This window comes from Hylobates moloch, unplaced genomic scaffold (assembly GCF_009828535.3).
Source record: "Hylobates moloch isolate HMO894 unplaced genomic scaffold, HMol_V3 SCAFFOLD_5, whole genome shotgun sequence".
Classification (NCBI taxonomy): Eukaryota; Metazoa; Chordata; class Mammalia; order Primates; family Hylobatidae; genus Hylobates; species Hylobates moloch.
Window position 1 is genome coordinate 93,613,174 of NW_026652280.1, and position 18,427 is coordinate 93,631,600.

General features: G+C 42.3%; 1 protein-coding gene across 2 annotated transcripts in view; it reads right to left on the bottom strand.

Moving 5' to 3' along the window:
• The window catches only part of PDE12 (phosphodiesterase 12), a 95,768-nt gene that overhangs the window by 40,431 nt on the left and 36,910 nt on the right, over window positions 1-18,427 (bottom strand). The window contains exon 1 of one of the 2 annotated variants that reach the window (XR_009213594.1): window positions 18,138-18,363. The exons of the other annotated variant lie outside the window; for it this stretch is intronic. The gene's annotated coding sequence lies outside the window, so the exon portion shown is untranslated. Of the gene's footprint in view, window positions 1-18,137; window positions 18,364-18,427 lie in introns of those variants that run through there. 2 annotated transcript variants of the gene reach the window in all.

Genomic DNA, 18,427 nt, shown 5'->3' on the forward strand with positions numbered 1-18,427 from the left:
TCTCCCGGGTTCAAGCAATTCTCCTGCCTCAGCCTCCTGGGTTGCCGAGATTACAGGAGCACGACACCATGCCTAACTAACCTTTAAGTTTTTAGTAGAGACGAGGTTTCACCATGTTGGCCAGGCTGGTCTCAAACTCCTGACCTCAAATGATCCGCCTGCCTCGGCCTCCCAAGGTGCTGGCTCACACCTGGCCTGTGTTTTTCTTTCAATTTCACAGACTTCTGCTTTAGTCTTTCTTTTGTTTACTTTGGTTTTAATTTTCTCTCTTTTTTTAGTTACTCAAGGTAGAAGTTGAAGTTGTTGACATGAGACCATCTTCTTTTCTAATATAAGCTTTTAGTGCTATAAACTTCCCCCTAAGTACTGCTTTAGTGTCATCACACAAATTATAGTATATTCTGTATTTATTTTCATTCAACTCAAAATACCTTATAATTTCTTTTTCCATGTGTACATATTGTTCAGCTCATACTTATAAGTGAGCTCATTAGTATTAACTTTCTGTTTGAGTTATTTCATTTAAGATAATGGCTTCCAGTTCTTTTTCCTAGCACTTTGGGAGGCCGAGGGGGGCGAACTGCCTGAGCTCAGGACTTCGAGACCAGCCTGGACAACACGGTGAAACCCCATCTCTACTAAAATACAAAAAATTAGACAGGTGCAGTGGCGGGTGCCTGTAGTCCCAAGATTACAGGTGGAGCCACTGCCTGGCCATAAAAAAACTTTTTTTTTTTTTGAGATACAGTCTCACTCTGTCACCCAGGCTAGAATGCAGTGGCACGATCTCGGCTCACTGCAACATCTGCCGCGCGGGTTCAAGCGATTCTCCTGCCTCAGCCTCCCAAGTGGCTGGTATTACAAGGGCCTGCCACCATGCCCGGCTAATTTTTGTATTTTTCATAGAGACGGGTTTTCATCATCTTGCTCAGGCTGGTCTTGAACTCCTGACCTTTGTATTTTTAGAAAAGATTACACCCGCCTCTGCCTCCCTCTACTAAAAAATACCAAAAAATTTAGCCGGGCGTGTTGGCAGGCGCCTGTAGTCCCAGCTACTTGGGAGGCTGAGGTGGGAGAATGGCGTGAACTCAGGAGGTGGAGCTTGCAGTGAGCCGAGATCGTGCCACTGCACTCCAGTCTGGACGACAGAGCGAGACTCTCAAAAAAAAAAAAAAAAGGACTGCAGGTGTGAGCCACAGTGTCTGGCAGGTGTCTTTTTTATATAATGACTTCTTGATCCAAGAGTTATTTAGAAGGGTGTTACTTTCCAAATATTTGGAGATTTCTCCTTCAAATTTTTTTTCTAAAAACACAAACTAAAGCAGCAGATTTTCCAAAAATCTTTTTGTTATTGACTTCTAATTTAATTTCAATGTGGTCTGTGAACATACTTGGTATGACTTGAATCCTTTCCCATTTAAGATTTGTTTTATGGCCCAGAATATAGTTTATCTTGGTAAATGTTCTGGGTACACACTTGAGAACAATGTGTATTTTGCTGTTGTTGGGTGGAGTGTTTTATAAATGTCAGGTCAGGTTGGCTGATAGTATTGTTCATGTCAGATTTTCTGCCTGTCTGTTGTATATATGAGAGGGCTATTGAAATCTCTTGACTATAATAACTGTGGATTCATGTATTCTTTGGTCTAAAATCTACTCTATCTGATATTAGTAGAATTATCCTGGCTTTCTTTTCACTAGTGTTAGTTAGCAGAGTATATCTTTTCCATACTTACACTCTTAACCTATTTGTGTCTTCATATTTCTTTTTTTTTTTTTTTTTTGAGATGGAGTCTCGCTCTGTCATCCAGGCTGGAGTGCAGTGGTGTGATCTCGGCTCACTGCAAGCTCCACCTCCCGGGTTCACGCCATTCTCCTGCCTCAGCCTCCCAAGTAGCTGGGACTACAGGCACCCGCCACCATGCCTGGCTAATTTTTTTGTATTTTTAGTAGAGATGGGGTTTCACCTTGTTAGCCAGGATGGTCTTGATCTCCTGACCTCGTGATCCGCCCTCCTCAGCCTCCAAAAGTGCTGGGATTACAGGCGTGAGCCACAGGCGTCTGGCCTATGTCTTTATATTTTAAAAGTTTTTCAGTCCAGGCGTGGTGGCTCACACCTGTAATCCCAGCACTTTGGGAGGCTGAGGTGGATAGATCACAAGGTCAGGAGTTCAAGACCAGCCTGACCAAGATGGTGAAACCGTCTCTACGAAAAATACAAAAATTACCCAGGTGTGGTGGCAGGCGCTTGTAATCGCAGCTACTTGGGAGGCTGAGGCAGGAGAATCACCTGAACCCAGGCGGCAGAGGTTGCAGTGAGCCGAGATCGCGACGCTGCACTCTAGCCTGGGTGACAGAGTAAGACTGTCTCAAAAAAAAAAACAAACTTTTTTTTTTGGCCAGGCAGTGGCTCACGCCCGTAATTCTAGCACTTGGGAGGCCGAGGCAGGCAAATTGACTGAGCTCAGGAGTTTGAGACCAGCCTGGGTAACATGGTGAAACACCATCTCTACTAAAATACGAAAAATTAGCCAGGCACGGTCACAGGCGTCTGTAGTCCCAGCTACTTGGGAGGCTGAGGCAGGAAAATCGCTTGAACCCGGGAGGTGGAGGTTGCAGGGAGCCGAGATCATGCCACTGTACTCCAGCCTGGGTGACAGAGCGAGACTCCGTCACCAAAAAAAGAAAAAAAAGTTTTTTGTATGTAGCCTATAGTTCATTCTTGCTTTTTTACTCAATGTTTGCCTTTTTAATTGGTATGTTTATTTCATTTCATTAACGTAATTATAGAGTTAGGATAGAGTCTATTATTTTGCTATTTGTTTTCTGTTTGTCTTATCTGGTCTTTGTTCTCTTTCTTTTTCCTGGGTTCTTTCAAATTAATAGAATTTTTTTTTTTTCTTTTTGAGGTGAACTCTCACTTTGTCACCAGGCTGAAGTGCAGTGGCATAATATCAGCTCATTGCAACCTCCACTTTCCCGGTTCAAGTGATTCTCTTGCCTCAGCCTCCCGAGTAGCTGGGACTACAGGCGTGCACCACCGCACCCAGCTAATTTTTGTATCTTTAGTAGACACAGGGTTTCACCATGTTGGTCAGGATGGTCTCAATCTCCTGGCTTTGTGATCCACACGCCTTGGCCTCCAAAAGTGTTGGGATTACAGGCATGAGCCACCGTAATGGAATATTTTTAATGGTTTCACTTTATCTCTTTTGAGTGACTATTAAATATATATTCTTTTATTATTTTACTGGTTACTTTAAGGTATATTGTATACATCTTTTTTTTATTATACTTTAAGTTCTAGGGTACATGTGCACAACGTGCAGGTTGGTTACATATGTATCCATGTGCCATGTTGGTGTGCTGCACCCATTAACTCGTCATTTAGCATTAGGTATATCTCCTAATGCTATCCCTCCCCCCTCCCCCCACCCCACAACAGGCCCTGGTGTGTGATGTTCCCCTTCCTGTGTCCAAGTGTTCTCATTGTTCAATTCCCACCTATGAGTGAGAACATGCGATGTTTGGTTTTTTGTCCTTGTGATAGTTTGCTCAGAATGATGGTTTCCAGCTTCATCTATGCCCCCACAAAGGACGTGAACTCATTCTTTTTTATGGCTGCATAGTATTCCATGGAGTATATGTGCCACATTTTCTTAATCCAGTCTATCATTGATGGACATTTGGGTTGGTTCCAAGTCTTTGCTATTGTGAATAGTGCCATGATAAACATACATGTGCATGTGTCTTTATAGCAGCATGATTTATAATCCTTTGGGTATATACCCAGTAATGGAATTGCTGGGTCAAATGGTATTTCTAGATCCTTGACAAAGAGCCACACTGTCTTCCACAATGGTTGAACTAATTTACACTCCCATCGACAGTGTAAAAGTGTTCCTATTTCTCCACATCCTCTCCAGCACCTGTTGTTTCCTGACTTTTTAATGATCACCATTCTAACTGGTGTGAGATGTTATCTCATTGTGGTTTTGATTTGCATTTCTCTGATGGCCAGTGATGATGAGCATTTTTTCATGTGTCTGTTGGCTGCATAAATGTCTTCTTTTGAGAAGTGTCTGTTCATATCCTTTGCCTACTTTTTGATGGGGTTTTTTTTTTCTTGTAAGTTTGTTTAAGTTCTTTGTAGATTCTGGATATTAGCCCTTTGTCAGATGAGTAGATTGCAAAAATTTTCTCCCATTCTGTAGGTTACCTGTTCACTCTGATGGTAGTTTCTTTTGCTGTGCAGAAGCTCTTTAGTTTAATTAGATCCCATTTGTCAATTTTGGCTTTTGTTGCCATTGCTTTTGGTGTTTTAGACATGAAGTCCTTGCCCATGCCTATGTCCTAAATGGTATTGCCTAGGTTTTCTTCTAGGGTTTTTATGGTTTTAGGTCTAACATTTAAATCTTTAATCCGTCTTGACTTAATTTTTGTATAAGGTGTAAGGAAGGGATCCAGTTTCAGCTTTCTACATATGGCTAGCCAGTTTTCCCAGCACCATTTATTAAATAGGGAATCGTTTCCCCATTTCTTGTTTTTGTCAGGTTTGTCAAAGATCAGATAGTTGTAGATGTGTGGTATTATTTCTGAGGGCTCTGTTCTTTTCCATTGGTCTATATCTCTGTTTTGGTACCAGTACCATGCTGTTTTGGTTACTGTAGCCTTGTAGTATAGTTTGAAGTCAGGTAGCATGATGCCTCCAGCTTTGTTCTTTTGGCTTAGGATTGTCTTGGCAATGTGGGCTCTTTTTTGGGTTCCATATGAACCTTAATTTTTTCCAATTCTGTGAAGCAAGTCATTGGTACCTTGATGGGGATGGCACTGAATCTATAAATTACCTTGGGCAGTATGGCCATTTTCACGATATTGATTCTTCCTATCCATGAGCATGGAATGTTCTTCCATTTGTTTGTGTCCTCTTTTATTTCCTTGAGCAGTGGTTTGTAGTTCTCTTTGAAGAGGTCCCTCACATCCCTTGTAAGTTGAATTCCTAGGTATTTTATTCTCTTTGAAGCAATTGTGAATGGGAGTTCACTCATGATTTGGCTCTCTGTTTGTCTGTTATTGGTGTATAAGAATGTTTGTGATTTTTGCATATTGATTTTGTATCCTGAGACTTTGTTGAAGTTGCTTATCAGGTTAAGGAGATTTTGGGCTGAGATGATGGAGTTTTCTAAATATACAATCATGTCATCTGCAAACAGGGACAATTTGACTTCCTCTTTTCCTAACTGAATACCTTTCTTTCTCTTGCCTGATTGCCCTGGCCAGAACTTCCAACACTATGTTGAATAGGAGTGGTGAGAGAGGGCATCCCCATCTTGTGCCAGTTTTCAAAGGGAATGCTTCCAGTTTTTGCCCATTCAGTATGATATTGACTGTGGGTTTCTCATAAATAGCTCTTATTATTTTGAGATACATCCCATCAATACCTAATTTATTGAGAGTTTTTAGCATGAAGGGTTGTTGAATTTTGTCAAAGGCTTTTTCTGCATCTATTGAGATAATCATGTGGTTTTTGTTTTTGGTTCTGTTTATATGCTGGATTATGTTATTGATTCACGTGTGTTGAACCAGCCTTGCATCCCAGGGATGAAGCCTACTTGATCATGATGGATAAGCTTTTTGGTGTGCTGCTGGATTTGGTTTGCCAGTACTTTTATTGAGGATTTTTGCATCGATGTTCATCAGGGATATTGGTCTAAAATTCTTTTTTTGTTGTGTCTCTGCCAGGCTTTGGTATCAGGATGATGCTGGCCTCATAAAATGAGTTAGGGAGGATTCCCTCTTTTTCTATTGATTGGAATAGTTTCAGAAGGAATCATACCAGCTTTCCTTGAACCTCTGGTAGAATTTGGCTGTGAATCCATCTGGTCGTGGACTTTTTTTGGTTGGTAGGCTATTAATTATTGCCTCAATTTCAGAGCCTGTTATTGGTCTATTCAGGGATTCAATTTCTTTCTGGTTTAGTCTTGGGAGGGTGTATGTGTCCAGGAATGTATCTATTTCTTCTAGATTTTCTAGTTTATTTGCATAGAGGTGTTTATAGTATTCTCTGATGGTAGTTTGTATTTCTGTGGGATTGGTGGTGATATCCCCTTTATCATTTTGTATTGTGTCTATTTGATTCTTCTCTCTTCTTTATTAGTCTTGCTAGCGGTCTATCAATTTTGTTATCTTTTTAAAAAACCAGCTCCTGGATTCATTCTTTTTTTGAAGGATTTTTTTGTGTCTCTATCTGCTTCAGTTCTGCTCTGATCTTAGTTATTTCTTGCCTTCTGCTAGCTTTTGAATATGTTTGCTCTTCCTTCTCTAGTTCTGTCAATTGTGATGTTAGGGTGTCAATTTTAGATCTTTCCTGCTTTCTCTTGTGGGCATTTAGTGCTACAAATTTCCTTCTACACACTGCTTTAAATGTGTCCCAGAGATTCTGGTATGCTGTGTCTTTGTTCTCATTGGTTTCAAAGAACATCTTTATTTCTGCCTTCATTTCGTTATGTACCCAGTAGTCATTCAGGAGCAGGTTGTTCAGTTTCCATGTAGTTGAGCGGTTTTGAGTGAGTTTCTTAATCCAGAGTTCTTGTTTGATTGCACTGTGGTCTGAGAGACAGTTTGTTATAATTTCTGTTCTTTTACATTTGCTGAGGAGTGCTTTACTTCCAACTGTGTGTTCAATTTTGGAATAAGTGTGATGTGGTTCTGAGAAGAATGTATATTTTGTTGATTTGGGGTGGAGAGTTCTGTAGATGTCTATTAGGTCTGCTTGGTGCAGAGCTGAGTTCAATTCCTGGATATCCTTGTTAACTTTCTGTCTCGTTGATCTGTCTAATGTTGACAGTGGGGTGTTAAAGGCTCCCATTATTGTGTGGGAGTCCAAATCTCTTTGTAGGTCTCTAAGGACTTGCTTTATGAATCTGGGTGCTCCTGTATTGGGTGCATATATATTTAGGATAGTTAGCTCTTCTTGTCGAATTGATCCTTTTAGCATTATGTAATGGCCTTCTTTGTCTCTTTTGATCTTTGTTGGTTTAAAGTCTGTTTTATCAGCGACTAGGATTGCAGCCCCTGCCTTTTTGTTTTCCATTTGCTTGGCAGATCTTCCTCCATCCCTTTATTTTGAGCCTATGTGTGTCTCTGCACATGAGTCTCCTGAATACAGCACACTGATGGGTCTTGACTCTTTATGCAATTTGCTAGTCTGTCTTTTAATTGGAGCATTTAGCCCATTTACATTTAAGGTTAATATTGTTATGTGTGAATTTGATCCTGTCATTATGATGTTAGCTGGTTATTTTGCTCATTAGTTGATGCAGTTTCTTCCTAGCCTGGATGGTCTTTACAATTTGGCATGTTTTTGCAGTGGCTGGTACTGGCTGTTCCTTTCCATGTTTAGTGCTTCCTTCAGGAGCTCTTTTAGGGCAGGCCTGGTGGTGACAAAATCTCTCAGCATTTGCTTGTCTGTAAAGGATTTTATTTCTCCTTTGCTTATGAAGCTTAGTTTCGCTGGATATGAAATTCTGGGTTGAAAATTCTCTTCTTTGATTATGTTGAATATTGGCCCCCACTCTCTTCTGGCTTGTAGAGTTTCTGGCAAGAGATGAGCTGTTAGTCTGATAGGCTTCCCTTTGTGGGTAACCCGACCTTTCTCTCTGGCTGCCCTTAACATTTTTTCCTTCATTTCAACTTTGGTGAATCTGACAATTATGTGTCTTGGAGTTGGCTCTTCTCGAGGAGTATCTTTGGGTGGTTCTCTGTACTTCCTGAATTTTAATGTTGGCCTGCCTTGCTAGATTGGGGAAGTTCTCCTGGATAATATCCTTTAGAGTGTTTTCCAACTTGGTTCCATTCTCCCCATCACTTTCAGGTACACCAATCAGACGTAGATTTGGTCTTTTCACATAGTCCCATATTTCTTGGAGGCTTTGTTCATTTCTTTTTACTCTTTTCCCTAAACTTCTCACTTCATTTCATTCATTTGATCTTCAATCACTGATACCCTTTCTTCCAGTTGATCAAATCGGCTACTGAAGCTTGTGCATTCATCATGTAGTTCTCGTGCTACGGTTTTCAGCTCCATCAGGTCATTTAAGGACTTCTCTACACTGGTTATTCTAGTTAGCCATTCGTCTAATCTTTTTCAAGGTTTTTTACTTCTTTGTGTAGGCTCGAACTTCCTCCTTTAGCTTGGAGAAGTTTGATCGTCTGAAGCCTTCTTCTCTCAACTCAACAAAGTCATTCTCTGTCCACCTTTGTTCTGTTGCTGGTGAGGAGCTGTGTTCCTTTGGAGGGGGAGAGGCACTCTGATTTTTAGAATTTTCAGCTTTTCTGATGTGTATTTTCCCCATCTTTGTGGTTTTATCTACCTTTGGTCTTTGATGATGGTGACGCATAGATTGGGTTTTGACGTGAATGTCCTTTCTGTTAGTTTTCCTTCTAACAGTCAGGACCCTCAGCTGCAGGTCTGCTGGAGTTTGCTGGAGGTCCACTCCAGACGCTGTTTGCCTGGGTATCAGCAGCAGAGGCTGCAGAACCGTGAATATTGCTAAACAGCAAATGTTGTTGCCTGATCATTCCTCCAGAAGCTTTGTCTCAGAGGGGTACCCGGCCGTGTGGGGTGTCGGTCTGCCCCTACTGGGGGGTGCCTCCCAGTTAGGCTACTCGGGGGTCAGGGACCCACTTGAGGCAGTCTGTCCATTCTCAGATCTCAAACTCCATGCTGGGAGAACTACTACTCACTTCAAAGCTCAGTTGGAAATGCAGAAATCACCTGTCTTCTGAGTCACTCGCACTGGGAGCTGTAGACTGGAGCTGTTCCTATTCGGCCATCTCGGAACTGCCCTGCTATTATATACATCTTTAATTTACTAGTCTACCTTCAGTGATATACCACTTCGTGTATAGAATAGGAACCTTACAATAATGTGTTTCCATTTTTTTCTTCCAGTCTTTATATTATTGTTCATAAATTTTACTTTTATATGTTATAAATCTCATAGTATGTTATTTTTGCTTAAACAGTTATCTTTTTTTGAAAAAAGTTTTAAATTAAAAAGTTTACGGCCAGGCGTGGTGGCTCACGCTTGTAATCCCAGCACTTTGGGAGGCCGAGGTGGGCGGATCACGAGGTCAGGAGATTGAGACCACGGTGAAACCCCGTCTCTACTAAAAAAAAAAAAAAATACAAAAAATTAGCCGGGCGTGGTGGCGGGTGCCTGTAGTCCCAGCTACTTGGAGAGGCTGAGGCAGGAGAATGGCGTGAACCCGGGAGGCGGAGCTTGCAGTGAGCCGAGATTGCGCCACTGCACTACAGCCTGGGCGACAGAGCGAGACTCCATCTCAAAAAAAAAAAAAAGTTTACATATACACTACTATACTTAATCTTTTCCCATGCTATTTATTTGGGTAGATCCATATGGTATCATTTTTCTTTTGCCTGAAAAACTGCCTTTAACATTTCTGGTAGTATAGGTTTACTGTCAAGGAATTCTTTCAACTTTTGCATGTCTGAAAGCATCTTTATTTTTCCTTCTTTTTATAAGATATTTTTGCTGAACATAGATTTCTAGGCTGACCTTTTTTACTTTCACTATTTTAAGATGTTACTCCACTTCTTGTCTGCAATGTTTCCAGTGAGAAATCTGATGTCACCCTTATCTTTGTTCTTATATGGTTCCTAAGTCTCTTTCTCTGACTGCTTTTAAGATTTCCTCTTTATCACTGGTTTCAACTTATTTGATAACAATATACTTTGATACAATTTTCTCCATGTTTCTTGTGCTTGTAGTAAAGCATCTATACCTGTGGCTTAACCAAATTTGGGAAAATGCGGGTCATTGGTCATTATTTCTTTTTCGTTTGTTTTTTTTTTGAGACGGAGTCTCGCTCTTTCACCCAGGCTGGAGTGCAGTGGCGCGATCTCGGCTCACTGCAGGCTCCGCCCCCCGGGGTTCACGCCATTCTCCTGCCTCAGCCTCCCGCGTAGCTGGGACTACAGGTGCCTGCCACCTCGCCCGGCTAATTTTTTGTAATTTTAGTAGAGACGGGATTTCAGCGTGTTAGCCAGGATGGTCTCGATCTCCTGACCTCGTGATTCACCCGCCTCGGCCTCCCAAAGTGCTGGGATTACAGGCGTGAGCCACCACGCCCGGCCTGGTCATTATTTCTTAACATATTTTTTTCTGTCCCTCTTCCCTTCTTTTAGGGACTTCAGTTACCCATGTATTAGGCTACCTGAGGCTATTTCATAGCTCACTAATGCTCTTCGTTTTTTCTTTTTGACTCTTTTCTGTTTCATTTTGAATAGTTCCTATTTCTATGAGTTTAAGTTTATTAATCTTTTCTTCTGTGTAGTTTAATCTATTAATTCCATCTAGTGTACTTTTCATCTCATTGTGGTTTTTACTTCTAGATGCTCAAGGCTTTTAAAAATATCTTACATGTCTTTACTTATTTAAAATAACATCTCTGTCAGTTCTGTGTTGGTTTCAATTGATCAATTACTCCCATGATGGTCATGTATTCTTCCTCTTTGCATGCCCAATAATTTTGGATTAAATGCCAGAATTTTACCTTGTTCGATATTGTGTATTTTCGTTTTACTTTAAATCCTTGTGAGGTTTGTTCTAGGATGTAATTAAATGACTCAGAAATAATTTGATCTTTTCAGGTTTTTTATGATTTTTTAGGTAGGTCCAGAGTAGTGCTCAATCTAGAATTAATTATTCTTCATCAGTGAGGCAAGACCTTTTTGAGTACTCTACCCACTGTCCCACAGGTTGTGAGTTTTTTTCAATCTGGCTGATAGAACCAGGCATTGTTCCCAACCAACCCTGGGCAATGTTTCCTCTAAACTTATCTGTTGATTTTCCCCTTGGTTTTGGGTAGTTTGCTCAGATTCATGTGCTAATAATTACTCTGCTGAATATTCTAAGGAAACTTCTGCAGATCTCCCTCTTTCTGTGCTGCTCTCTCCTCTCTGGAATTCTGTCCTAAGGTTTGGTTTTCCTAGACTGTTGGCTCAAAGAGTCCACCATGCTAACTCTGTTCCCTGTTTCTGTGCTGCAACTTGGACACATTCCCAAGGAAATAAACTGGGGCAATCTCCCAGCTCCCTGCATTTGTGCCCTCTCTTTTAGGAATCATTGTCCTTTGATGCCTGGTGTCCAGTGTCTTCAAAAACCATTATTTCATATTTGCTGCCTAGTTTGTTTCTGTTTATTTTAGGTGAGTGGGTAAATCTGGTTTTTGTTACTTGATCTTGGCTATAAGTGAGAGTCCCAGCAATTTAGTTAGTTATTTTGTTTTAAAAGATGGAGTCTTGGCCGGGCGCGGTGGCTCACACTTGTAATCCCAGCACTTTGGGAGGCCGAGGCGGGCGGATCACGAGGTCAGGAGATCGAGACCACGGTGAAACCCCCGTCTCTACTAAAAATACAAAAAATTAGCCAGGCGTGGTGGCGGGCGTCTGTAGTCCCAGCTACTCGGAGAGGCTGAGGCAGGAGAATGGCGTGAACCCGGGAGGCGGAGCTTGCAGTGAGCCGAGATTGCGCCACTGCACTCCAGCCTGGGTGACAGAGTGAGACTCCGTCTCAAAAAAAAAAAAAAAAAAAAGATGAAAGATGGAGTCTTGGCTGGCATGGTGGCTCACACCTTTAATCACAATACTTCGGGAGGCTGAGGTGGGAGGATTGCTTGAAGCCAGGAGTAAAAGACCAGCCTAGGCAACAAAGCAAGACCCTATCTCTAAAAAAATTTTTAAAATTAGCCAGGCATGGGGGCACATGCTTATAGTCCAAGCTGCTCAGGAGATTAAGGGAAGAGGATCACTTGAGCCCAAGAGCTCGAGGTTGCAGTGAGCCATGATTATACCACTGCATTCCAGCCTGGGTAACAGAGTGAGACTCTGTCTCAAAAAAAAAAAAAAAAAAAAAGAAAAGAAAAGAAAAGAAAGAAAGAAAAAGAAAGACATGAGACAGGAGGTCTTGCTTTGTTGTCCAGGCTAGACTCTAACTCCTAGGCTCCAATGAGCCTCCTAAGTAGCTGGGACTACAAGTGTGGGCCACCATGCCCAGCTTTTAGCATTCCAGTTTTAACAAACCCTCAGGCTTAAGTTTGAGAGTTCTGTTAAAATTTGAGAACTATACAGATACATGAATTTAACATTAGATGATTATTTCATTAACACTATCAACCACCATTTACCATGAAGACAGTATTACATGAATCAGTAAATCTAATTTTTAGAGGAAAAAAATTTGTAGATTAATTCTCGTTTCTATGTTTTGTAGCTTGGAAGATATTTAAGTAATTGTGATACACTAAAAAAAATTTCTGCTGGGTGTGGTGGCTCATGCCTGTATCCCAGCACTTTGGGAGGCCAAGGTGGGTGGATCACGAGGTCAGGAGTTCAAGACCAGCCTGGCCAATATGGTGAAACCCTGTCTCTACTAAAAATACAAAAATTAGCCAGGCGTCATGGCAGGTGCCTGTAATCTCAGGTACTTGGGAGGCTGAGGCAGAGAACTGCTTGAACCTGGGAGGCAGAGGCTGCAGTAAGCCGAGGTCGTGCCACTGTATTCTAGCCTGGGCAACTGAGTGAGACTCCATCTCAAAAAAAAAAAAAAATTCTGGGCTGGGTGCAGTGGCTCACGCCTGTAATCCCAGCACTTTGGGAGGCTGAGGTGGGCGGATCACCTGAAGTCAGGAATTTGAGACCAGCCTGACCAATATGGAGAAACCCCATCTCTACTAAAAATACAAAATTAGCCAGGTAGGGTGGTGCATGCCTGTAATCCCAGCTAGAGAGGCTGAGGCAGGAGAATCACTTGAAACCGGGAGGCGGGGGTGTTGGTGAGCTGAGATTGCACCATTGCACTCCAGCCTGGGCAACAAGAGCAAAACTTCCTCTGAAAAAAAAAAAAAAAAAAAAAAAAATTTCTGGCCAGCTCTGGTGGCTCATGCTTATAATCCCAGCACAGATCACTTGAGACCAGGAGTTTGAGACCAGCCTAGCCAACATGTGAAACCCTGTCTCTACTAAAAATACAAAAATTAGCCAGGCATGGTGGCTCATGCCTGTAGTCCCAGCTACTCTTGAGGCTGAGGCACAAGAATCACTTGAACCTGGGAGGGAGAGGTTGTAGTCAGCCAAGTTCATGCCATTGCACTCCAGCCTGGTGACAGAACAAGACTCTGTCTTAAAAAAATAAAATAAAAATAAAAAATAAACATGAAAATATTTGTAAAGTCAGGAAGGATGGAGATTTGGGCAAGGGGAGGAAGATTTTGTGAAATAACCTTATTAATGTTGCAGTGGTACCTGGTAAATTGTCTTGGATATTTAGCTTTAAGCTACCTAATTTCTTTAATTGTGAGGAGAGCTTGAGTTGTTGAGAGATAATAGGGTGGGCCAAACAATCCAAACACTCAGAATTCACATACCAATCCCCTTCTGGAAGGGAAAGTGGGTGGACAAGACACTGTAGAATCACAGATATTCTTGTACTGTGCAGATAAATAACAATGTTTAGAGAATGTGATCTTTAAACAAGAGCAGTGGTGAATTACACCAGATGAGATCAAAGTAGAGTTTACAAAGGTTAGGAGGAAATGGCAAAAATTATACTGTCATGCAATGAATAAGGGGACTAAAACAGAATTGAATCAGTCTCAAAGAGAACAAGGTGAGTGGCATGGATTAAACTGTTGAGAGGATTAAATGGGATAATGCACATTAAGTACAATGGCATATTGTAAGTGCTCAATAACCACTTATTGCTATTAAATAGTACCGCTATTTATAGAATATATCTGCTCAAATGCTTTAAAAAATTCAAAGGCAGGCTTGCGCGGTGGCTCACACCTGTAATCTCAGCACTCTCGGAGGCCGAGATAGGCAGATCACTTGAGGTCAGGCATTCAAGACCAGCCTGGTCAACATAGTGAAACCCCATCTCTACTAAAAATAGAAAAAAAAAAAAATTAGCCAGGTGTGGTGGTGTGCACCTGTAGTCCCAGCTACTTGGGCAGCTGAGGCAGGAGAATCACCTGAACCCAGGAGGCAGAGATTGCAGTAAGCTGAGATAGCGCCACTGCACTCCAGCCTGGGTGACAGAGCGAGACTGTCACAAAAAAAAAAAAAAAAAAGGAAAGAAAAAAGGAAGCGATATGGTTTCCTTAATAAGCTTGCATTCTAATGAGACATAACAATCAGCAAAAATAATTATAGTTGTCCCTGGGTATTTGGGGAGATTGGTTCCAGGATCCCCGTGATACCAAAATCTAGATGCTCAAGGCCCTTACAGTCGCCATTCTGCATCTGCAGGTTCCACATCTGCTATTGGCTGAATCTGTGGGTTTGAAACCTGAAGATACAGGGGGTCTGCTGTCTGTACATTATTAAACCCAAGGGACTGGAATGTAAATTCTGTATACGTATTTGTGACTAAAAGATCTCAGTAAGAAAAATAATCAGAGGCTGGGCGCGGTGGCTCACGCCTGTAATCCCAGCACTTTGGGAGGCCGAGGTGGGTGGACCACCTGAGGTCAGGAGTTTGAGACCAGCCTGGCCAACATGGTGAAACCCCCTCTCTACTAAAAATACAAAAATTAGCCAGGCGCGGTGGCATGTGCCTGTAATTCCAGCTACCCCGGAGGCTGATACAGAATTGCTGGAACCCAGGAGGCAGAGGCTGCAGTAAGCCAAGATCGCCCCACAGCACTGCAGCCTAGGTGACAGAGCAAGACTCTGTCTCAAAAAAAAAAAAAAAAAAAAGAAAAGAAAAATAACCAGAGATGAGGAAAACATAACACCTAGTGTAGTATGTTATGAGTACATGCTTTTGAGTCTGGGCAACTTTATACAACACTGTGTTCAAAAGCGATGATTAAATGAAGTACATGGCTTAGCAAGTGATCAATAAACTATGGCAATTTTTCTTGTGGGGCTCAATTTCCTCATTTTTAAAAGTAAGAAAGATTCTCTTCTGGGTTTGTATTGACAAAAGAAAGTTGAATAGAAAAATATTTTATTTTTTAAATATTTTTAAAAATAGAGATGGCATCTCACTATATTGCCAAGGCTGGTCTGGAACTTCTGGGCTCAAGTGAGTCTCCCATCTTGGCCTCCCAACATGCTGGGATTACAGATGTGAGCCACCATGCCTGACCTAGAAAAATAAAATAAAATAAAAATAAATTTGGGGCCCGGGCATGGTGGCTCACACCTCTACTACCAACACTTTGGGAGGCCAAGGCGAGTGGATCGCCTGAGCTCAGTAGTTCGATACCAGCTTGGGCAACATGCTGGTCTCTACAAAACGCCAACTCTACCAAAAATACATAAAATAGCTGGGCATGGTGGGATATGTCTACGGTCCCAGCTACTTGGGAGGCTGAGGCAGGAGGAAAAAGGGAGGGGAGGGGAAGGATGAGGAGGGAAAAGGGAAGGGAAAAGGGAATAGAAAGGGGAAGGGAGGGGAAAAGGGAAGGGTAGGGAAAAGGGAAGGGAAAGGAAGGGGAGGGAAGAATGAAGGAAAGAAAAGAAAGAGAAACAAAGAAAAGAAAGGAAAGAAAGAAAAAGAAAATAAATTTGGCCGGGAACAGTGGCTCAGGCCTATAATCCCAGTACTTTGGGAGGCCAAGGCAGACAGATTGGTTGAGTTCAGGAGTTTGAGACCAGCCTTGGCAACATGGCAAAACCCTGTCTCTACAAAAAATAACACTACTTAGTCAAGTTTGGTGGCATACCTGTAGTCTCAGCTACTTTGGGGGCTGAGGTGGGAGGATCACTTGATCCCAGGAGGTTGAGTAAGCCGAGATGATGCCACTGCACTTCAGCTTGGGTGACAAGGTGAGACCTTGTCTCAAATAAGTAAATACATAAATGTAAGAAGGTAGTATAGTGTAGTGGTTAAGAGTGTTAATGGCCGGGTTCACTGGCTCACGCCTGTAATCCCAACACTTTGGAGGCTGAGGTGGAAGGATCACTTGGGCCCAGGAGTTCCAGACAGGCCTGGGCAACATAGCCAGAATCCACTTATTTATTTAAAAAAAAAAAAAAAAAAGAGTGTTAATACCAATTAATACCAGAACAAATGGGTTCTTATACCTGTTCCACTGCTTTTAGCTGTGTGACCTTGGGCAGAATATTTAATCTCTCTGACCCTGATTATTTTTATCTGTACAATAGAAATACTACAGTCTGCCATTAACATCCTGTTTTGTAATTTACATTAGCCACTTGATGTGTAGCGTATTCTTACTGAAAAATCTGTTTTGACAACTTTTGTTTTGGTTCAGGTTTTGGAGGCTAGAGATGGAGAACAGAATTCTTTCCATTTATTTTGCATAACTAAACAGAAAACATGGATTAAGATTTGGAATAAGTTACAGGGAGGAGGGCTCATACGATTTGTCTTTTGAATTTAAGAAGACCCTGAGAATTAGTTGAAGATTGTTTTAAGGAATTCTACTATATAAAACTAAAAACAGACATAAGGCCTAAAGTGTGAAAGGAAAATAAATCTTGGGGCCTCCACCCCACTAAGCTAAAGAGAAAAAAGTCAAGCTGGGAACTGCTTAGAGCCAACCTGCCTCCCATTCTTTTAAAAGTCACCCCTGTGCTCACTGAGATAAATGCATATCTGACTGCCTCCTTTGTAGAGGCTAATCAGAAACTCAAAGGAATGCAACCATTTGTCTCTTATCTATCTATGCCCTGGAAGCTCCCTCCCCACTTAGAGTCTTCCTGCCTTTGCTTTGAGTTGTCCAGTCTTTCCAGAATGAACCAATGTTCATCTTACATATGTTGATTTATGTCTCATGTCTCCCTAGAATGTATAAAACCAAACTGTGCTCTGATCACCTTGGGCACATGTCTACAGGACCTCCTGAGGCTATGTCACGGACGCGTGTCCTCAACTTTGGCAAAATTAACTCTCTAAATTAACTGAGACCTGTCTCAGATTTTGAGGGTTCACAAAAGGATACAAGAAGGTCTGTCATTTAGCAAGCTTCCAAAATGCAATTTTGAGTTATTCAACTGCTAAGCAACTCTTTACATGTATCTCCAATACCAAGGAGGGTACTTCTGAGTAAAGAAGTTTTTGGGGTTTTGTTTGTTTGTTTGTTTGAAAACAGAGTCTCACTCCGTCGCCCAGGCTGGAGTGCGGTGGTGCGATCTCCGCTCACTGCAACTTCCGCCTCCCGGGTTCACGCCATTCTCCTGCCTCAGCCTCCCGAGTAGCTGGGACTACAGGCGCCCGCCACCACGCCCGGTTAATTTATTCTACTTTTAGTAGAGACTGGGTTTCACCGTGTTAGCCAGGTCTCGATCTCCTGACCTCGTGATCCGCCCGCCTCGGCCTCCTAAAGTGCTGGGATTACAGGCGTGAGCCACTATGCCCGGGCAGAAGTTTTTGCTTTTAATTGCCCAGGGCCACTCCTAAGAAATAACAGTCTCTGAAGGGTAGATAAGGTAGTGCTACCAAGAGAAGCGTTATTCAAAAAGCCTTCAAAAATATAAAAATAGCTTACTGTTTCTGAAAGTTTGCAAGTTTTTCTTATTCAGCTCCATCCTATGGAAATATATCAGTTGGAATAAGCAACTACAGAACCACATAGGACGGCACTACTAGGAAAATAGATTAAATCTTTATCCTGGCAATGAGTCTAATAGATTTATCATTGTTGTGAATTTTAAAAGGTGTAGCAGGCCGGGCGCGGTGAGTCACCGCGCCAGGCCTGATTATAAATACTTTTAAAGTGAAGAGACTTTCCGCTTCCTCAACATAACGAGTGAATCTTTCATGCTGCTTCTAGGAAAAAAAGTACGAGAAAAGCAAGACCTCCTCGTTGCCTTCTCTTTAAAAAGCAACAGCCGATGAACATGTGTTGGAGCGCTCTCGCCTTGACAACATTAGAGATCTTCAGAATCACTTGGCGTGGTGGTCGAAGCGTCTAGCCCTAGCTCATTAGGGTGCCACAGTTTCTCGGCCCACAAGTCAGCTTTTAACCATTTTTCTCCGCAAAAGGCCGGGCCTGTCTTCATGCGTTAACTAAGGCAAGCGTCTGGTCCCGTGTGTGAGACATGTAAGTTCATGGCATCAGGGAATCCCCATCGCGCGTACCGTAATAGAAGAGGGCGAGGTTCCTCACCTAACCCATAATGCTCAGCTCGCCTTTCCGGAAGCAAGGACTATCACCCCGACAATACCTTCATCCGGGCGGAAACGTCTCACCCTGAATCCGATTTGGAAGTGACGAAGGGAGGTATTGTGGGACTTTGTCCGTCTCCCAGTACGCATGTGCCCCAGCCGGCCTCTCCCGGCTCTTGGAGCCACGTCCGGGCGATGGCGTCGTCGAGAGATGCACGTCAGCGAAACTGGCCAATCCCCTGCGTGCGCAAGCGCAGTGGCTC